We start from the raw sequence: 22,443 nt of genomic DNA, 5'->3' as shown, positions 1-22,443 counted from the left end.
ATACGGGGATCTTTACCCCGCACCTCCACCAAAATATGTAACGGAAAATAGGGCGACAGGTCGCTAACCGGCAAAATACAGCAAGCAGCCAGCCAGCCAGCGCGAGACACTTCAACGTCTTCGAAGACACTTCAGCGCCACCTGAGAACACCAGGTGGCAATATATAGCATAGCTCCGCATGGCAGGTATTTGGCTACAGCTGCATTCCGGTCGAAACCAAGAACTGTGGAGGGAAATTGAACGACCATAAAAAAATTACCTAGTTAGGCTTCAGTTATTTTTCCATGATTTGAGTACTGATTGAGATATACTGAAACTAATTGTATTTTTGAAAAGAGAAGGAAGTAATACATATCCACATCTAATTTCATTACGTTATTGCATTAAACATTTTTATTTTTGAGACCTACATCTTCCCTGGAGCCTCGAGGTGATTGTTTAACCAGCTTGCTAGACTATAATGGTCCTTGCTTTAAAAATTCACATTCTAGAATGTCTTCTCTGCCCTAGATATTTCTTGAAGACGGCACAGAGGTTGATGAGGAATGCTTTAATTTCATGCAAGAGAACTTTGGTGGTAGTTTGGGCTGCACATTCGTACTTGGCTCCAGTTTTTCCACTGCAGATGCTTCCAGTGCAGGTACGATGCTTTTAGGACATTAAATGCGTTGTTGATTGTTTAGGCTATTGGTATGCGTGATACATGCTCACCAAAATGGATGGAACACTCCGTCGCTATTTATAAGGAGATGCACCACCTATCTTGTGGCTAATATAAATTTCAAACCTTGATACTAAGAGGATGCCATAGATGAGGCTGGCAACAACATTTCTAGAGTGTGCATTGAAATGTGTTATAACAGTGCTTTACATTCATCAGGCTGATATGGCTTGTCATCCCGAAGGTGCACATGGGTTAAAGGAAATGCCATAGTGCAGGGCTCCTGATTAATTTTCACCATTTTAGATTCTTTAACATGCAGGCACTGGCATCGCACAGCAGACAGGCCTTCTGCATCAGTAGAGTGATGCAAAGTTATGGTTCTGACCTGACCAATGTGCATATGTGCATTCTTATTATAACCTAATGTAGACAAAGGACAGGCATGTCAATTCTGAAGGAATTTAGATTTGCTATCAGTAATGTAAAACTTGAAGCAAGCATTTATTTGCCTGAGCATAAAGTTCAGTCTAGGCTAACGATCGGGTCAAGTGATCAGCTGCATCGGTTAAGTGTGACTATAGTGGCTTGACTATTTACCATACTATGCCTACAAAGTGTTCTGCTTTAATAATTCTCTTCTCGTGATTGATAAATCTTGAATCACACCAGCTGCATGCTAAAGATGCATTGCTCTATGCATTATTGTAGCCACTGCACGTAGTTATATTGGGTGATAAGATCCATGAGTTTTGATTAACAGTCCTGCTACTGTATTGTGGCACCAGGGCTCCCATGTGATGGCTGTACAGTCATGGACAAAAGTTTCCAGGATGTAGATTGGCCTAAAAGAAAGTTTTCTGCATTAGCTCGCTAGAAAGTCAGATATTCATTCCAGCGAAGGGAGCACATATGTGTCATCATGCATCTGTACTTTTCATTGGCGTGCTTTGCCTGACCATGCAGGAATACATTTTTTTCCATGAATCTGCAACCCACACTCCTTTGTCTATTACTGTACGTGTGAACAAACAGTGCAGGCAAAACCACTAAAATTATAACATAGCGCTAAAGTCAGGATACTTTTCTCTGGACCTAGACATCTCTCGTTAGAAAAGTTTTAAAGGTGAAAAAAAAGGAAAGACACTACAGTTTGATATAGTGTCATCGGAAACTTCATTTTATCCTTTTCCATTTCCAAGAAATGGAAGTGCTGCAGAAATGACTGGAAGGCAGGCCGAATGTAACTAGAAATGCTAGTGTAGTCATGATCTGAAAAAGAGCTGGAGATACTTCTGTCAACCAAAACTGGTATTAGCACGATATTATTTTGGTGTGGCTGTTGTTATTAGTGTTTTTCAAATGACTGCAACTACTTGACATAAGACACAGTAAAGAAAAAGCAGCTACAAAAGGTAGAGAAGCCACATCCTTCACATGTTATTGATTTCTGTTGCCACTATGTTGGACGCAGCAAATCACATGTCCTTGCTACAGCAGCTGTTCATTACAAATATTTAAAGGGGCCAAAAAACACACCCAAGAGAAGACAATGGGACGGAGCGCCGCTCACAACTGTGTGTGTGTGTTTTATGACACCTTTAAATATTTACAATGAACAGCTACCATCTCGCGCAATAAGTTCTCATCAGCAGCAGCTGTTGGCTGACAAAAATTCCAGTGTGAACAGTATATTTTTTTCTTCAAACCTGCACTGATGTTGCCACCACTATGCACTTCTGGGGTGGCTGCTAACCTCCATTTCATACATGAGGTGCAAGTCTGCATGAGAAAATACAGAGAGGCATGTTATTCGTGCTAGTTTTCTGGCCGAGTGTTCAAAGGCACGAAGAAAGTGATAGCGCATGTCATCAGGAATAATAGCGCATTTGACCGAGCTCATGACAAATGCGTCATGCAATAAGGTTGCAGGCAAAGTATTTATTTTGCTCTCCACGAAGAACGCAGTACTTTTTTATCGCAGTTGCATGCAGTGCAAACAAGAGCACTAGCTTTGACAGTGTTGCACCTGATGCATGAAACACAGTATATTGCGGTTTATTTTTATATTCACATAGATTTATGGCTTTTAACAAATTAAGTTGTTTTTGCTAACCCCGTCTTGCAGTTTTTTTCTTCACACGTAACTGTCCTATGCAAAAGTCATTTTTCTTTTGTTTGGTTTGGTTTGGTTTGGTTTATGGGGTTTAACGTCCCAAAGCGACTAAGGCTATGAGAGAGGCCGTAGTGGAGGGCTCTGGAAATTTCGACCACCTGGGGTTCTTTAACGTGCACTGACATCGCACAGTACACGGGCCTCTAGAATTTCTCCTCCAAAGAAATTCTAGCCGCCACGGCCGGGATCGAACCCGCGTCCTTTCGGTCAGCAGCCGAGCACCATAACCGCTGAGCCACCGCGGCGGCTTTTCTTTTGTTTACCAATGTAAAAATATATATTACTTGCCGTGGCAGTGCAGTGGGTATAGCATTTTGTTACTGAGAATGAGGACAGAGGTTTGATTCCTGGCCATAGCAGTCAAATTTGAGAAGGGCAAAATAGAAAACAACCTGTATACCGGGCGATGCCAATAGACATTGAAGTTTCTTAGGTGGTCAGAAATGATGTGAAGCTCTCCACCACAATGTTTCTCATAGTTCAAGTGAAGATTTGGAACAGTAAGCCCACAAAAGGCAGCATTATGGCTCAAAATAATATTTGCACCACATTAAGGTTAACTCGGCTACCCACACATTTCTCAGGGTTATGTTCTGTTAAAATGCACAAATGCATATAGCATTGGTCCCTTTTGGCTAAAAGCATTTTTGTTTAAATTTCCAAGCATAGGTCAGAGTAACCGATTTTGTTCAAAGTGAAACACTTAGACTTGCGCGATAATTGTACATCCTGCTGCCACCCTGCTAAACTGCCCATCTTGTATATGCAGTGCTTCGCAACCTTTAGTGTATCAGATCTTGGAAGAACACTAATATCACATTACTTTATAAGGAAGGGGCTATCAAGGAATTGAAGAATTGCAGACCAATCAATCTATTATCTGTTTGCAAGGTATTGACTAAGGTCATCACTAATGGAATAGATCAATCTTAGACCTAAGTCAACCAAAAGACAAATCTGGCTTTTGTAAATGGTACTCTATAATGAACCATTTTAACACTATGAATCAGACAACAGAGAATAGTGTAAAATATAACCAACTCCTATACTTAATCAACAAGAAACCATTTGACCCAGTCAAAAGCTTAGCAGTCATGCAGGCATCTGAGAACCAGCGTGTAGGAGAGGCATATAAGCGTACTGAAAAAATCTACAGCGGTTGCACAGGGACTATATTCCTTCACAGAGAAAGTGATGGTTTGGTTTGGTTTGTGGGGTTTAACGTCCCAAAGCGACTAAGGCTATGAGAGACGCCGTAGTGGAGGGCTCCGGAAATTTCGACCACCTGGGGTTCTTTAACGTGCACTGACATCGCACAATACACGGGCCTCGAATTTCTCCTCCAAAGAAATTCAACCGCCGCGGCCGGGATCGAACCCGCGTCTTTTGGGACAGCAGCCGAGCACCATAGCCACTGAGCCACCGCGGCGGCACACACAGAGAAAGTGACAGAACACCATTAGTACGGGTGTGAGGCAGGGAGTGACACGATCTCTCTGGTACCATTCACCATATGTTTACAGATGATATTCAGAGAGGAGGAAAATCGAAGATTTGGTCGACAGGTTTATTCCAAACATAAATATACGAAACAACCCTCAAAACCCATGGTTCACGAATACACTCAAACGTGTTGAAAATAAAAAAGCGCCTTTTCCGATCAGCCAAGTTGCTTCCTAGTCAGAACGCTTGGAACAAATATTATGCAGCCGAAAAAACTTATTTATCAAGTATTCGAGAAGCCAAACGCACTTTTTTAACTCCGATCTACCTAAAATGTTGTCAACTAATCCCCGTAGGTTCTGGCAAGTCATTAACCCCCCAGCACACACGCACTGTTTCCCTCACCGATGCTTCGGGTGCAACTGTCTCTGAAACTGAATGCGCCAACATGTTCAACACAGCCTTTTCATCCGTGTTTACTAATGAAACATAGCCGACACTTCCTCCAAACTCCCCAGTTATTCAAGATACTATGCCTCCTCTTATATTTTCTTCTGCAGGAATTTTGTCACTAATAGAAAACATTAAAATATCATCCTCTGCTGGAATTGACAATATCAACGCTAAAATACTGATTGGTACCAAAGATATATGTTCATCTCTGTTGTGCTTGTTATTCGATCAGTCACTCTTCACAGGTCAACTGCCCATAGACTGGAAGAATGGGAAGGTCGTTCCAGTCTACAAATCAGGTAACAAGAACTCGCCGCTTAATTACCGCCCCATCTCTCTAACTAGTATTCCCTGCAAAATCATGGAACACGTCATCTATACCCACATCATGACATTCCTTGATTCGAATAACTTTTTCCATCCTGCTCAGCACGGGTTCCGCCGGGGTTACTCCTGCGAGACCCAACTTGCCACATTCATTCATGATCTGCATGGTAACCTTGATTCTAATCTATAGACTGATATCATTTTTCTAGATTTTGCCAAAGCCTTTGATAAATACCCCATAAACGCCCGCTGATAAAACTTTCTCGATTAAATTTGCACCCCCATATTTTGAAGTGGATTGAAGAATTTTTGACTAATCGTTCGCAGTTTGTCTCCGTTAACAATAAGAACTCTAACTCACTCTCAGTAACGTCGAGCGTCCCACAGGGATCTGTGCTTGGCCCACTACTGTTTCTTATATACATTAATGATCTGCCTTCAAATGTAACATCTAACATACGCATGTTCGCTGACGACTGTGTACTTTATCGTGCTATTCTCACCACCGCTGACCAATCTGCTCTTCAAAATGATCTCAATGCCGTTCAGGAGTGGTGTAATAAATGGCTAATGGAACTTAACCCGCGAAAGTGTAATCTTTTGTCCATTAGCCGTTGCCGTAATCCTTTAACCTTCTCTTACGTAATATCTGAAGGTCCCGTACAACTAGCGCAGTCATACAAGTATATAGGCATAACTATTTCTAGCGATCTTTCTTGGAGCCTGCATGTTACTAATATAATATCGTCAGCAAACAAGACATTAGGTTTCCTAAAGCGCCATCTTAATCATGCTCCCCATCATGTCAAGTTATTAGCTTACAAGTCATTAGTCAGGTCCAAACTAGAATTTTCGTCGCCCATCTGGAATCCTCATCAAGCATATCTCATCAATGCCCTCGAATCTGTTCAGAATCGCGTTGCTCGTTTCATTCATTCATTCATTCATTCATTCATTCATTCATTCATTCATTCATTCACCTACTCTGATGACATCAGTGTTTCGTCCTTAAAAACAGCATCCGGATTATCACCCTTATCGCTCCACCGTCGCATTGCCAGCATGTCTTTATTTCACAAATTCTTCCACAGCCCTATGCACATCGCACCTTATATTCTTCCACCCGCACGCATATCTCGCCGCACCAGCCATCACCTACAAGTTGCCCGTCCGCGATCAAGCACCGTCACTTTTTCTAATTCCTTCTTTCCTCGTGCAGCCGCAGACTGGAACGGCCTTCCAAACAACGTTGCCATCATCACTTGCCCAAGTCTTTTCACTGATAATGTAGAAACTTTCCTGTCATTGTGAATTTGTGTTGTTATTCTTGCCACCCCTTATGTAACACCCCTTTGAAGGGGCCTTTAAAGTAATAAAATGAAATGAAATGAATCCAGATTAAGAATAGCTTAGTATAGGAGTAATGGAGAATACGTTAGTAATTTGCGATTCGCTGATGACATCGCTTTACTAAGTAAACTCCGGGGTTGAATTACAGAGCATGATCAATGACCTAGACAGGCAAAGCAGAATGGTGGGTATAAAAATTAATATGCAGAATTGTGGCAAGGATTGGAGCTGTAAGAAATACACCCACATGGGATAGGTAATGACTGCAGACCTGGATTACGGGAGTAAAATAACTGTGAGATTAAGAATGGGGTGGAGTGCATTTGGCAGGTGCTCTTAGGTGATGAATGGCAGTCTACAAGTACAGGTATGGCAGTGTACAAGTATATAACAGCTATATCTGTACTCACCTATGGGAAGAAACATGGAGGCTAACAATAAAGGTTGAACTTATATTGAGAGCAATGCAGCAAGCTATGGAAAGGAAAAACGATAGCTGAAACGTTAGGAGACAGAAAGAAAGCAGAGTGTATCTCAGAATAAATGCTAGTTAATAATACTTTAATCTAAATAAAAATAATGAGCATGAACAGGACATCTAATGGGAAGGCAAGGTAACTTGCGTTTGTTAAGGGTAACGCTACAAGAGCAAGAATAGCAGGGGACGTCTTAGTCAGGAGCGCGGATGACATTAGGAAGTTTGCAGGGATGAAGTGTCCGCCGATGACACAGGACAGGGTTAATTGGAGAGACATGGGAGAGGCCTTTGTCCTGCAGTGGGCGTAGGTAGGCTGATGATGATGCATCATGCTAAAGACTACGTTACTTCATCAAAAATCCGTGGTGGCTCAGGGGATATGGCTCTTGAGCGCTTACCTGAAAGACAGGTTTGATCTCGGCTGCAGTGGTTGAATTTTTATGGAGGTAAAATTATAGAGGTCTATGTGCTGTGCAATGTCATTTCACGTTGTTCTCAATTTAAGTTCAACCTTTATTTTTAGCCTCCATGTTTGTGCCTCATAAGAACTTCTGGTGGTCGAAATTTCTGGAGCCCTTCACTATGGCATCCCTCACAGCCCGAGTCAATTTGAGACGTTCAAACCCCATAAACCGATATATATGGGGCACAGGTTTAAATGACTGTAAATGCTATGCAATGAAAGCCATCTCATAATTTTCTCAGCTGCTGTAAGTGCTATTGTTGTTATCACTTTTCAACTCCTTTGCCAAGCTTGATTGCATTTGAATGTTGTTTACAGAAGAGCCTTCAACGTTGTCCCCCCAGCCATCACTGGAAGATTTTCAGTCATTATCGATTCCATGGAACTCCCTGTCTCATGAAACTCTAGCACATCTGAGAGCATCAAACCCACTTGACCGAAGTAAATATCAAGAACTCTTGATGCGTGCCTATGCAGCAATTCAAGTGACTATCAACACCCAAGGCAAGCGAGCTTGTGATGTGCAGAAAGAGTGGCCCTTGCTGTTCACGCAGCAGCACTTCCTGGCCCATTTCAGAAGGTATGTATGCAACCTTACTCGAAAACTGCATTGTCAGTAAATTGAAATGCTGCTTGAGGTTTCACGAAAAATAACTGTTACTCAGTGTGTGTTAAAGCAATGCTGACTGCAGTATGTGCAAGGGTAAGCAATGTATTTGATTAAGGCACTTTTAGTGCCATGTTCCATGTCAAAGTTTTACTTTCAACAACACTTAAATAGTATGAAGCCCATGAAATACAGCCAGTGAACATTTGTTATCTTGTCAAAAAAGTAAGCAAAATTCAAAAATTGGTTTGAAATTTTAATTTGAAACTCATGGCACATTCTGTTGTCAGAACTGGAGCAGAACCAACGAGCAGTGAGGAGCAGAGCAGTAGCACCGCGAGCGTGCAACTGAGTGCTCTCCCATTGACACCTTTCGTGCTCGCCGAGAGCAGGCATGGGGGCGAAGGTGTACTGCATGATCGGATCGTTTACCTTCCCAGCATCCTGTGCGGTGTACGTGCTTGCAATGTGCAGCCGGTACGGCGGTCAGAGTTGACGCCTTTGACGTTTCCTGCCACAACCAGCCAAAAACTGCACGTATTGGTGCAAAAATAACCTCTTTAGACGTTATACATCGTGAATAACCCCTTTAGACATTACACATCGTTAGCACGATTGTGACATGGCTGGAACGCTGTCACTGCACCTGTCAGCAAGCGTCACTGTTGTTGTCTCCCGTACTTCCGCCGTCCAACGAGGTTAGGTTCGTTTATCTAATTTCTGATGACTTAAACTGTTACAGTTAGCGCCTGGTTACAATTAGAGATTTGTAGTTTTCAGAATTCTCAAAACAAGATTAACCTTGACGCCTTAACTCGAAAAGCTTGGCTATTTTGAGTAGTTATGTGCACTGGAGGGATTGCTTTGCCTGCATACATTTCAAAAATGCGTGTATTTTGGCACGATGTAGCTAAAATTTGCTGGGCCATGTCATCAAGGTAATTGTGTTTTCGAAACTCTAGAAATTGATATGGCTATTATTAATGACCGGCTATAAACGTTTAATCGAAACCAGTTGCCTAAACGCCATAGTTATAAAGTTAATTATGAGAAATTATTTAACCGGCTTTTGAGCCGACTCTATTTCACCTATTTGCGTTGTATACATACACTGGTATTATTCTGCTGCAGAACCAGTCTTCATAACCCAGGCAGCTCATTTTTCAAAATTAGTGGCGGACTTCCCTGAAACACATTCTATTTGACCATCAATTTCGCATTAAGACGGCAGCAGAACCAGTCTTCATAACCCAGGAAGCTCATTTTTCAAAATTAGTGGCAGACTTTCCTGAAACACATTGTATTTGACCATCAATTTCGCATTAAGACGGCAGCAGAACAAGTCTTCATAACCCAGGAAGCTCATTTTTCAAAATTAGTGGCAGACTTCCCTGAAACACATTGTATTTGACCATCAATTTCGCATTAAGACGGCAGCAGAACCAGTCTTCATAACCCAGGAAGCTCATTTTTCAAAATTAATGGCAGACTTCCTTGAAACACATTGTATTTGACCATCAATTTCGCATTAAGACGGCAGCACAACCAGTCTTCATAGCCCAGGAAGCTCATTTTTCAAAATTAGTGGCAGACATTCCAAAAACACATTGTATTTGACCATCAATTTCGCATTAAGACGGCAGCAGAACCAGTCTTCATAACCCAGGAAGCTCATTTTTCGAAATTAGTGGCAGACTTCCCTGAAACACAATGTATTTGACCATGAATTTCGCATTAAGACGGCAGCGGAACCAGTCTTCATAACCCAGGAAGCTAATTTTTCAAAATTAGTGGCAGACTTTCCTGAAACACATTGTATTTGACCATCTATTTCGCATTAAGACGGCAGCAGAACCAGTCTTCATAACCCAGGAAGCTCTTTCTTCAAAATTAGTGGCCGACTTCCCTGAAACACATTGTATTTGACCATCAATTTCGCATTAAGACGGCAGCAGAACCAGTCTTCATAACCCAGGAAGCTCATTTTTCAAAATTAGTGGCAGACTTCTCTGAAACACATTGTATTTGACCATCAATTTCGCATTAAGACGGCAGCAGAACCAGTCTTCATAACCCAGGAAGCTCATTTTTCAAAATTAGTGGCAGACTTCCCTGAACCACATTGTATTTGACCATCAATTTCGCATTAAGACGGCAGCAGAACCAGTCTTCATAACCCAGGGAGCTCATTTTTCAAAATTAGTCGCAGACTTTCCTGAAACACATTGTATTTGACCATCAATTTCGCATTAAGACGGCAGCAGAACCAGTCTTCATAACCCAGGAAGCTCATTTTTCAAAATTAGTGGCAGCCTTCCCTGAAACACATTGTATTTGACCATCAAATTCGCATTAAGACGGCAGCAGAACCAGTCTTCATAACCCAGGAAGCTCATTTTTCAAAATTAGTGGCAGACTTCCCTGAAACACATTGTATTTGACCATCAATTTCGCATTAAGACGGCAGCAGAACCAGTCTTCATAACCCAGGAAGCTCATTTTTCAAAATTAGTGGCAGACTTTCCTGAAACACATTGTATTTGACCATCAATTTCGCATTAAGAGGGCAGCAGAACCAGTGTTCATAACCCAGGAAGCTCATTTTTCATAATTAGTGGCAGACTTCCCTGAAACACATTGTATTTGACCATCAATTTCGCATTAAGACGGCAGCAGAACCAGTCTTCATAACCCAGGAAGCTCATTTTTCAAAATTAGTGGCAGACTTCCCCGAAACACATTGTATTTGACCATCAATTTCGCATTAAGACGGCAGCAGAACCAGTCTCCATAACCCAGGAAGCTTACTTTTCAAAATTAGTGACAGACTTCCCTGAAACACATTGTATTTGACCATCAAATTCGCATTAAGACGGCAGCAGAACCAGTGTTCACAACCCACGAAGCTCATTTTTCAAAATTAGTGGCAGGCTTCCCTGAAACACATTGTATTTGACCATCAATTTCGCATTAAGAGGGCAGCAGAACCAGTCTTCATAACCCAGGAAGCTCATTTTTCGAAATTAGTGGCAGACTTCCCTGAAACACATTGTATTTGACCATCAATTTCGCATTAAGAGGGCAGCAGAACCAGTCTTCATAACCCAGGAAGCTCATTTTTCAAAATTAGTGGCAGGCTTCCCTGAAACACATTGTATTTGACCATCAATTTCGCATTAAGACGGCAGCAGAACCAGTCTTCATAACCCAGGAAGCTCATTTTTCAAAATTAGTGGCAGGCTTCCCTGAAACACATTGTATTTGACCATCAATTTCGCATTAAGACGGCAGCAGAACCAGTCTTCATAACCCAGGAAGCTTACTTTTCAAAATTAGTGACAGACTTCCCTGAAACACATTGTATTTGACCATCAAATTCGCATTAAGACGGCAGCAGAACCAGTGTTCACAACCCACGAAGCTCATTTTTCAAAATTAGTGGCAGGCTTCCCTGAAACACATTGTATTTGACCATCAATTTCGCATTAAGAGGGCAGCAGAACCAGTCTTCATAACCCAGGAAGCTCATTTTTCAAAATTAGTGACAGACTTCCCTGAAACACATTGTATTTGACCATCAATTTCGCATTAAGACGGCAGCAGAACCAGTCTTCATAACCTAGGAAGCTCATTTTTCAAAATTACTGGCAGGCTTCCCTGAAACACATTGTATTTGACCATCAATTTCGCATTAAGACGGCAGCAGAACCAGTCTTCATAACCCAGGAAGCTCATTTTTCAAAATTAGTGGCAGACATTCCTAAAACACATTGTATTTGACCATCGATTTCGCATTAAGAGGGCAGCAGAACCAGTCTTCATAACCCAGGAAGCTCATTTTTCAAAATTAGTGGCAGGCTTCCCTGAAACACATTGTATTTGACCATGAATTTCGCATTAAGACGGCAGCGGAACCAGTCTTCATAACCGAGGCAGCTCATTTTTCAAAATTAGTGGCGGACTTCCCTGAAACACATTCTATTTGACCATCAATTTCGCATTAAGACGGCAGCAGAACCAGTCTTCATAACCCAGGAAGCTCATTTTTCAAAATTAGTGGCAGACTTTCCTGAAACACATTGTATTTGACCATCAATTTCGCATTAAGACGGCAGCAGAACAAGTCTTCATAACCCAGGAAGCTCATTTTTCAAAATTAGTGGCAGACTTCCCTGAAACACATTGTATTTGACCATCAATTTCGCATTAAGACGGCAGCAGAACCAGTCTTCATAACCCAGGAAGCTCATTTTTCAAAATTAATGGCAGACTTCCTTGAAACACATTGTATTTGACCATCAATTTCGCATTAAGACGGCAGCACAACCAGTCTTCATAGCCCAGGAAGCTCATTTTTCAAAATTAGTGGCAGACATTCCAAAAACACATTGTATTTGACCATCAATTTCGCATTAAGACGGCAGCAGAACCAGTCTTCATAACCCAGGAAGCTCATTTTTCGAAATTAGTGGCAGACTTCCCTGAAACACAATGTATTTGACCATGAATTTCGCATTAAGACGGCAGCGGAACCAGTCTTCATAACCCAGGAAGCTAATTTTTCAAAATTAGTGGCAGACTTTCCTGAAACACATTGTATTTGACCATCTATTTCGCATTAAGACGGCAGCAGAACCAGTCTTCATAACCCAGGAAGCTCTTTCTTCAAAATTAGTGGCCGACTTCCCTGAAACACATTGTATTTGACCATCAATTTCGCATTAAGACGGCAGCAGAACCAGTCTTCATAACCCAGGAAGCTCATTTTTCAAAATTAGTGGCAGACTTCTCTGAAACACATTGTATTTGACCATCAATTTCGCATTAAGACGGCAGCAGAACCAGTCTTCATAACCCAGGAAGCTCATTTTTCAAAATTAGTGGCAGACTTCCCTGAACCACATTGTATTTGACCATCAATTTCGCATTAAGACGGCAGCAGAACCAGTCTTCATAACCCAGGGAGCTCATTTTTCAAAATTAGTCGCAGACTTTCCTGAAACACATTGTATTTGACCATCAATTTCGCATTAAGACGGCAGCAGAACCAGTCTTCATAACCCAGGAAGCTCATTTTTCAAAATTAGTGGCAGCCTTCCCTGAAACACATTGTATTTGACCATCAAATTCGCATTAAGACGGCAGCAGAACCAGTCTTCATAACCCAGGAAGCTCATTTTTCAAAATTAGTGGCAGACTTCCCTGAAACACATTGTATTTGACCATCAATTTCGCATTAAGACGGCAGCAGAACCAGTCTTCATAACCCAGGAAGCTCATTTTTCAAAATTAGTGACAGACTTCCCTGAAACACATTGTATTTGACCATCAATTTCGCATTAAGACGGCAGCAGAACCAGTCTTCATAACCTAGGAAGCTCATTTTTCAAAATTACTGGCAGGCTTCCCTGAAACACATTGTATTTGACCATCAATTTCGCATTAAGACGGCAGCAGAACCAGTCTTGATAACCCAGGAAGCTCATTTTTCAAAATTAGTGGCAGACATTCCTAAAACACATTGTATTTGACCATCAATTTCGCATTAAGAGGGCAGCAGAACCAGTCTTCATAACCCAGGAAGCTCATTTTTCAAAATTAGTGGCAGGCTTCCCTGAAACATATTGTATTTGACCATGAATTTCGCATTAAGACGGCAGCGGAACCAGTCTTCATAACCCAGGAAGCTCATTTTTCAAAATTAGTGGCAGACTTTCCTGAAACACATTGTATTTGACCATCTATTTCGCATTAAGACGGCAGCAGAACCAGTCTTCATAACCCAGGAAGCTCTTTCTTCAAAATTAGTGGCCGACTTCCCTGAAACACATTGTATTTGACCATCAATTTCGCATTAAGACGGCAGCAGGACCAGTCTTCATAACCCAGGAAGCTCATTTTTCAAAATTAGTGGCAGACTTCCCTGAAACACATTGTATTTGACCATCAATTTCGCATTAAGACGGCAGCAGAACCAGTCTTCATAACCAAGGAAGCTCATTTTTCAAAATTAGTGGCAGACTTCCCTGAACCACATTGTATTTGACCATCAATTTCGCATTAAGACGGCAGCAGAACCAGTCTTCATAACCCAGGGAGCTCATTTTTCAAAATTAGTCGCAGACTTTCCTGAAACACATTGTATTTGACCATCAATTTCGCATTAAGACGGCAGCAGAACCAGTCTTCATAACCCAGGAAGCTCATTTTTCAAAATTAGTGGCAGCCTTCCCTGAAACACATTGTATTTGACCATCAAATTCGCATTAAGACGGCAGCAGAACCAGTCTTCATAACCCAGGAAGCTCATTTTTCAAAATTAGTGGCAGACTTCCCTGAAACACATCGTATTTGACCATCAATTTCGCATTAAGACGGCAGCAGAACCAGTCTTCATAACCCAGGAAGCTCATTTTTCAAAATTAGTGGCAGACTTTCCTGAAACACATTGTATTTGACCATCAATTTCGCATTAAGAGGGCAGCAGAACCAGTGTTCATAACCCAGGAAGCTCATTTTTCATAATTAGTGGCAGACTTCCCTGAAACACATTGTATTTGACCATCAATTTCGCATTAAGACGGCAGCAGAACCAGTCTTCATAACCCAGGAAGCTCATTTTTCAAAATTAGTGGCAGACTTCCCTGAAACACATTGTATTTGACCATCAATTTCGCATTAAGACGGCAGCAGAACCAGTCTTCATAACCCAGGAAGCTTACTTTTCAAAATTAGTGACAGACTTCCCTGAAACACATTGTATTTGACCATCAAATTCGCATTAAGACGGCAGCAGAACCAGTGTTCACAACCCACGAAGCTCATTTTTCAAAATTAGTGGCAGGCTTCCCTGAAACACATTGTATTTGACCATCAATTTCGCATTAAGAGGGCAGCAGAACCAGTCTTCATAACCCAGGAAGCTCATTTTTCGAAATTAGTGACAGACTTCCCTGAAACACATTGTATTTGACCATCAATTTCGCATTAAGAGGGCAGCAGAACCAGTCTTCATAACCCAGGAAGCTCATTTTTCAAAATTAGTGACAGGCTTCCCTGAAACACATTGTATTTGACCATCAATTTCGCATTAAGACGGCAGCAGAACCAGTCTTCATAACCCAGGAAGCTCATTTTTCAAAATTAGTGGCAGGCTTCCCTGAAACACATTGTATTTGACCATCAATTTCGCATTAAGACGGCAGCAGAACCAGTCTTCATAACCCAGGAAGCTTACTTTTCAAAATTAGTGACAGACTTCCCTGAAACACATTGTATTTGACCATCAAATTCGCATTAAGACGGCAGCAGAACCAGTGTTCACAACCCACGAAGCTCATTTTTCAAAATTAGTGGCAGGCTTCCCTGAAACACATTGTATTTGACCATCAATTTCGCATTAAGAGGGCAGCAGAACCAGTCTTCATAACCCAGGAAGCTCATTTTTCGAAATTAGTGGCAGACTTCCCTGAAACACATTGTATTTGACCATCAATTTCGCATTAAGACGGCAGCAGAACCAGTTTTCATAACCCAGGAAGCTTACTTTTCAAAATTAGTGACAGACTTCCCTGAAACACATTGTATTTGACCATCAATTTCGCATTAAGACGGCAGCAGAACCAGTCTTCATAACCTAGGAAGCTCATTTTTCAAAATTACTGGCAGGCTTCCCTGAAACACATTGTATTTGACCATCAATTTCGCATTAAGACGGCAGCAGAACCAGTCTTCATAACCCAGGAAGCTTACTTTTCAAAATTAGTGACAGACTTCCCTGAAACACATTGTATTTGACCATCAATTTCGCATTAAGAGGGCAGCAGAACCAGTCTTCATAACCCAGGAAGCTCATTTTTCAAAATTAGTGGCAGGCTTCCCTGAAACACATTGTATTTGACCATCAATTTCGCATTAAGACGGCAGCAGAACCAGTCTTCATAACCCAGGAAGCTCATTTTTCAAAATTAGTGGCAGGCTTCCCTGAAACACATTGTATTTGATCATCAATTTCGCATTAAGACAGCAGAGCAAAAAGTGAAGCTTCGCGGTAACGTATGATTCACAGTTGAGAGGGCATACTCTGTAGGCGTTGATGAATTGGTTAGCACTAGATCTTTATTCTGAAAAGGTTAAAAGTCTTGTGCAAGCACATAAATTACCTTTCATTGATTGTTATGTGTGTTTGCAGTGATGTTGAGCAATCTTTACAGCCAAATGTCTAATTTTTCAGACTATTACTGACACGCAGCTGGAAGGATTATTTGTAAATCAAGAAATTGCAGACCTGGAGGTCTTGTACGCAGTCCTGCGGCACAGCCTCAAGGGAGACGAGGCACTTCAATCGCCGCCCGAAAGCACTGCTCAGTGAGGTATTCCCATTGCTGTGCATTTTCTTCAAGGAAAAGACAGAGCTCCTATTTCGTGTTTTTGAGGTGAGATTATTGCGGAAACGGATACTCAGTTAGTAGCCTCTCAGCACTGCCAAAACTTCTGTTTTATGACCGTAGATGAAACTTGCACACTCCAGGGCAGTTGCCCACAGAGATTGTAGCCAGTGGCAAAGAAAAAGTGAATTAATCTACAATTAACATCCGTCAGTGTTTCAATAAAATTTCCTGGGCACTACCTCAAGGTTTACCGACATGTAGAAGGCTGCGAACTTTCATTTTTGTAGTCCTGCTGCTGCAGTTCGGTAGATGTTCATTATTCCTGCGATTCTTCAGCACACTTGTTTCCTGTGTGCCCTTATACATCTGCTTATGATAACGGCTTCTTACCTCCACAGACATCAGCCTGCGTTGCTGAACTGAATAGCAACCTGCCCCCCACCCCAACGGTAGTTGTACTTGGTAAGATTTTTATGATTTTCTGGATGCTTTGAGCAGTAGTATAACTTTCTAAAAAGCATATTTATAAAATATGAAACCTCATCAATAACAAAGAACTAGAATAACAACAGGAGAAGGGGGCTTGAACTACCCTCTAAGTCAGACTCAATGCAGCTCGATAAGGCATGCCCAGCAAGCTAAATTTACCATGCACATGCCGCATTCTTCTCTTAGAGATGGTAGCTGGCAGCATAATCCGCTGCTTGAACCCTGCTAGTGCAGATGTAGAATTGCGGTTTGTGGGCTATAAAATTAACTTCAGAATTATATTTAGAAAATATCACATGCATTGCCATTCATTCATCTGCTCTTGTCCATTGCTTTATAAACAGCTTGAGCATCTACGATTAGCATGCTACATATAGAGGTGCTGACAATGTTTTTTGTGAGCTGTGCTGACATGACTAGTTATGTGCAAAAAATTTGTATGCCTCATGTTCATATTATAATGCCAAAAATTATTCTTCTGAGCGGTAGCATTTAAAAAAAAATTGCTCCACAATTGTTAACATCGAATCTGAACTCGGTTTTTGGCACTAAAGGAGATTTCTTTTCAGGCACAAGCATCTTTGATTTTACATGCATTGTGACGCTCGATGGAGCGAGGTGCTTTGAAGGCCTGAGCTTTCTGGCTGCCATGGAGATCCTTATTGCTGCATACTTTTGTCTCAACATCAAATAATCAAGAAATGCAAGCCACATTGGAATTCATTAATAGGTAAGCACATACATTTTTCTCTTGTGTATCGGCAAGTTTTTACCATGTCTATCTCTCTGACTGTTGCAGTAGCCTTATACTCAGTGAGACGTGAGAAAAAGCTGCATGCAAGCTCCATAAGCTTGGCATCTCTCCCACAACCTCTGACATTGTTGCGATTAAATGTGCATGTGCATTTTGTGCGTGGTTTGACAATTTTAATAATACGAACTGATGGGCGAGTAGGTCGAACATGACGGTGAAACAGCGCTGTGGCACATGGACAAAGAAAGGACGCAACTCCTTATCTCAACTATGTGGCTCAAGCATGTGTGAAGCTGCTAGGAGTTGGATGGCTTGTGTCAGAAATCGGGAGTCCCCTGTGCTTTCCAGTGCATGCAACCATATCTTTCATTCTTTTGTTACAGTTTTTTTTATGCCACTCTCGGGTGGCAACTGCTGTTGTATCAAAGAAATAAGAAATAGTAACGCATGAAATGCAAGAAATCCTTGGTGAACCCTGCTGTTTCAGGGAAGGCCAGGAAAATAGTAGGCAGGATTTAATTAAGCTTCCATTCTAACAAGGCAGCTAGTAAAGAATATTTATTTTCATATGCTAAACATCCTTGAGCCCTCATCCAGAGATGAGTTGCAATTAAATGTGCTGTAGTTGGAAAGTAAGCCCCGTGAAAGATGCTAGTGTCTTTCTATTCTCCAAAACCACGAAGAGTTGTGCTAAAGGACGACATGCACACACGTGCGCTCAACCTGTCTGCTTACTGTGTATTGTTCTTTTGGGCTGTTCTTCATGGCTTTATAGAAGACTTGAAGGCTAGCTTTTATGTGAGTATGGCTCGATTAATAATTTTCTTCAGCTCTTTCAATCATTTGGCTGAGTAATAAAATCAGAGCTTGACTGTATTGTCTAGTCATGTGTAAGATCCCTAGTTCACAAAAACCTATGATTTCAGCATTTTTGTGCATTGGTGTGCTAGCAGCCACATTATCTTTTTTGGACGATAATGTGTCTGTAGAAACCAGTACAATGACAGAACGATAGGAATGTGATTGTTTTTCATGTGAATTTTTAGGAAGGGTACAACCTGGTAATGAACAAAGTTCTGCTGATGCCTTGATATGTTTGCTACTCTTCTGCTCATGCAAGCCAGCACAACAAGTGCTGCGGCTCTGGCAGCAACACTCTTACATATTTGTATGAGAAATTTACAGTACGGGCACCTGCCAAAAGCAGCGCTACCATATATGCATGAATCTAGAACGAGTTTTTTTTTCAAAATCGTATGCTTCAGAAAGCACCTCGCGTTATATTGGAGCCAAGGTATGAATACAGCGCAATTTTTTTTTTCTCACTTTGATACACCCACAGCGAGCTCACAAGACAGGCTCATTAGCTGTGAGGGAAAGCGGACTTTTTGATGACCAGAAACGCGGAAAGAAAACCGTGCAGACTACTGAGAAAGAAGAGAAGGGACTGAAAGAGCCTTGAGTAGTAGGGAACCGAAAAAATGCTGAATAAGCACAGAACTGTGCTGAAGGGGCTGCGAAGCATTAAGACAGGAAGCGATGGCATGCCATCCATTGCTGTGTGTGAGGCTGTGTACGTGAATGTGTGGGAGCCTTCCTCCAGAATATTGCAGATTCTTCATTTGCAAGTCACAGAATTCAAAATGTTTTGCCAAAATTAAAAGCTGAGGCATATGGCAGTAACTGCGCTGTGGCTTATGAACAAGGCATATCTCTCGGGACAGAGATTGGTTGTATAAAGAATTCCAAATCAGAATGCACTGAGAAACTGCAGTGTCTGGAACAAGTTACTGTTGCCTGCCTAATACTGGAGTCATTTGCTCTCTTGGCATCACAGCATGCCTTACTCTGTGTGCTTTTATTACTTTGTGTTGCTTTGTTTGGCTTGAAAAGCTATTATAACCATGTAAATGAGGTTAATATGTACCGTTATTTCCACAGAAGTGGCGCTAAGAGAGCATTGGACTGTTGGGAATCAAACTCAACCTAATGGCAGTACTAACTGAGGCAGCTATGCATTTAGACTAGCCCTAAAATTCTGCAGGTCTAAGGAGGATGATCTATAACATAAGAGTAGCGCAAAACCAGGACGACGGACACAAGGGGGAGAACACACACCAACAACACAGGCGCTAACTTCCGACTGACGAAGAAAACCAAACCCAACCAAGTGAACGGAACCTGAGCAAAAGTAGCGCATGCGCTGACCTAAGATACAAAAAATCGAAAAAAAGGTGCGATAAAATGCGATAAAAAATGTGAGATCACGGATGTTTTGAACCCAAGAAGGCCAGCTCTCTTTTAGACAAGGAAATGGACGGAGTACTAACGCAGTTATCTTGTAAGGCAGCAATCTGTGCAGCTTCCACAATTTCGCGAGTTAGCTTATCGCTACTCTTAGCTACTACTGAGCATTTGTCCAAAAAAGGCACGCACTTGCAATCTTTGCAGTGCAAAGCTAGATTGCTGCCGGTATAAGTCTTCATGTTATTATTGTGCTCTCGAAGCCTATCGTTCAGGCACCTACCGGATTGCCCAATATACTGCTTGCCACAGGAGAGCGGAATGTTGTACACAATGCCCTCAGTACATTTAACAAATCTTTTCCTGTGGCGGATGGTACACTGCTGCTTTTGGGAGCTATGTGCGGAGGGCACCGACCTTTTGCATACCACACTGAGCTTTTGTGGAGCTGAAAACGAGGCAAACTTTCGCGTGGTGTTTTCAGCTCCACAAAAGCTCAGTGTGGTATGCAAAAGGTCCGTGGCCTCCGCACATAGCTCCGAAAAGCAGCAGTGTACCATCCGCCACAGGAAAAGATTTGTTAAATGTACTGAGGGCATTGTGTACAACATTCCGCTCTCCTGTGGCAAGCAGTATATTGGACAATCCGGTAGGTGCCTGAACGATAGGCTTCGAGAGCACAATAATAACATGAAGACTTATACCGGCAGCAATCTAGCTTTGCACTGCAAAGATTGAAAGTGCGTGCCTTTTTTGGACAAATGCTCAGTAGTTGCTAAGAGTAGCGATAAGCTAACTCGCGAAATTGTGGAAGCTGCACAGATTGCTGCCTTACAAGATAACTGCGTTAGTACTCCGTCCATTTCCTTGTCTAAAAGAGAGCTGGCCTTCTCGGGTTCAAAACATCCGTGATCTCGCATTTTTTATCGCATTTTATCGCACTTTTTTTCGATTTTTTGTATCTTAGGTCAGCGCATGCGCTACTTTTGCTCAGGTTCCGTTCACTTGGTTGGGTTTGGTTTTCTTCGTCAGTCGGAAGTTAGCGCCTGTGTTGTTGGTGTGTGTTCTCTCCCCTTTTGTCCCTTGTCCTGGTTTTGCGCTACTCTTATGTTATGGATCAATACCGACTTGCCCAAATTTCCACCCTGGTGAACGATGATCTAGCTTCGAAATGTGTCTTTTTCTTTTCAGGCAATTGGTGGACATGAACCCAGAGGAAGGGAGCCGGCAGTTGTCCCGGAGGATAACCTCAGTCCACCCAAAAGTGCACAGTGCCCTTTAGCAGCTTGAAAAGTTCAAAAAAAAGTAGCGGATTGCATGGCTAAGATTTAGTGTGCTTTTTAACTCTGATATCAGAGATTGGATTATTGTGTAGCGCAAATTTAGTGTGTTCATGAACTCTGATATCAGATTAGATATTGGATTTAGTAGCTTTTGCAAATAACTCTTTTATTTATATCATTCAATGTAGATTCTCTGTATAGCTTGCTTTTGCTATTTTTTGTGCCTCTGTGTTCTTCATTAAAACTTTCTAAAACTATTTCATTTCTATGCAATATTTATTCCTAGATTGCGTCTGTACCTGAAAATTTTTGAAGGGGATGCAAAAAAGTACTCCATATAGACACATGTATATGTACAAATTTTGTGGCTTTTCTAGCTTTGTACACACAGATGTGTTATTGCATTGACTACCAGTGACAGGCTACAGACATGACATATTTACCATGCGTAGCATGCCTCTGACCTGAACGTTGGCTTGGCCCCGGTTAAAAAATAAGGGAGTGTAACATTGCGTATTATGTGCCCTAAAGCATTGACAAGCATGTGTTCAGTCAACTTTCAAAACTGGCCATGGGCTGCTGATAAATGCTACGGGACATGCATATGTTAGCACCTTTGCTGTGTAATGTACAGTCAGGCCGGAATGAAACGCGAACACGCTTATGTCGTACATTTCTGCTTTGCAGAGAAATATTCCTTTACAACCTATTTTCGATTATGCATTTCAGTAGGCCCTTTACCCAGACACATGAATCAGGCTAGTTGTACCCTTCAGCTGAAAGTAGCCAGTAAAATATTTTGTTTTCTTGACATGCTCTGTTCGCGTTTCATACCGGCCTGACTGTACAGTGCAGCATAAGAACAGAACATGGGGTGTAGTCGTATAAACATATCATGTCATGTTAATTCAGTTGCAGCACATATGCTGTACATTATAATGACGGTTGATGTAACGTCAGCATAAAAACAGCACATACACCGTGGTATACAGAACATTTGACGTCATAACATAGTACATAGCATGTGTGCGTTAACCTTGTTGCCGCTCAATGCACCGCACTACTTCACCACGGGGCACGTGCACAACGGAGTGGTACAGCACATGTTGCGGCAACAAGGTTAGCGCCCACATGTTACGTACTTTTGCGGGATTTTTTTCTTACAGTGTAGGTCTAAGTCTGTCAGCCGGAGTTGTTCTCTCTCTTGGTGCTTCCTCCCTTGGGCACAGTAACTAGAATGTGCTGTGCGCCAATCAAACTTTCCTTTCAGACACTAAACGGCTGCCGTCCTGAGCTCTTTATCATGATCAATATTTCTCTGCAA

General features: G+C 41.8%; 1 pseudogene; it reads left to right on the top strand.

The window, feature by feature from the left end:
* The first annotated feature begins 559 nt into the window (after positions 1-559).
* Positions 560-21,145, top strand: LOC149354709 (uncharacterized; annotated as a pseudogene).
* The last annotated feature ends 1,298 nt before the right edge of the window (positions 21,146-22,443 follow it).

The sequence above is a fragment of the Amblyomma mixtum genome, chromosome 3 (genome assembly GCF_055824585.1).
Source record: "Amblyomma mixtum isolate Tamu chromosome 3, ASM5582458v1, whole genome shotgun sequence".
NCBI classification, from domain to species: domain Eukaryota; kingdom Metazoa; phylum Arthropoda; class Arachnida; order Ixodida; family Ixodidae; genus Amblyomma; species Amblyomma mixtum.
This window is presented reverse-complemented; position numbering and strand designations above follow the sequence as displayed.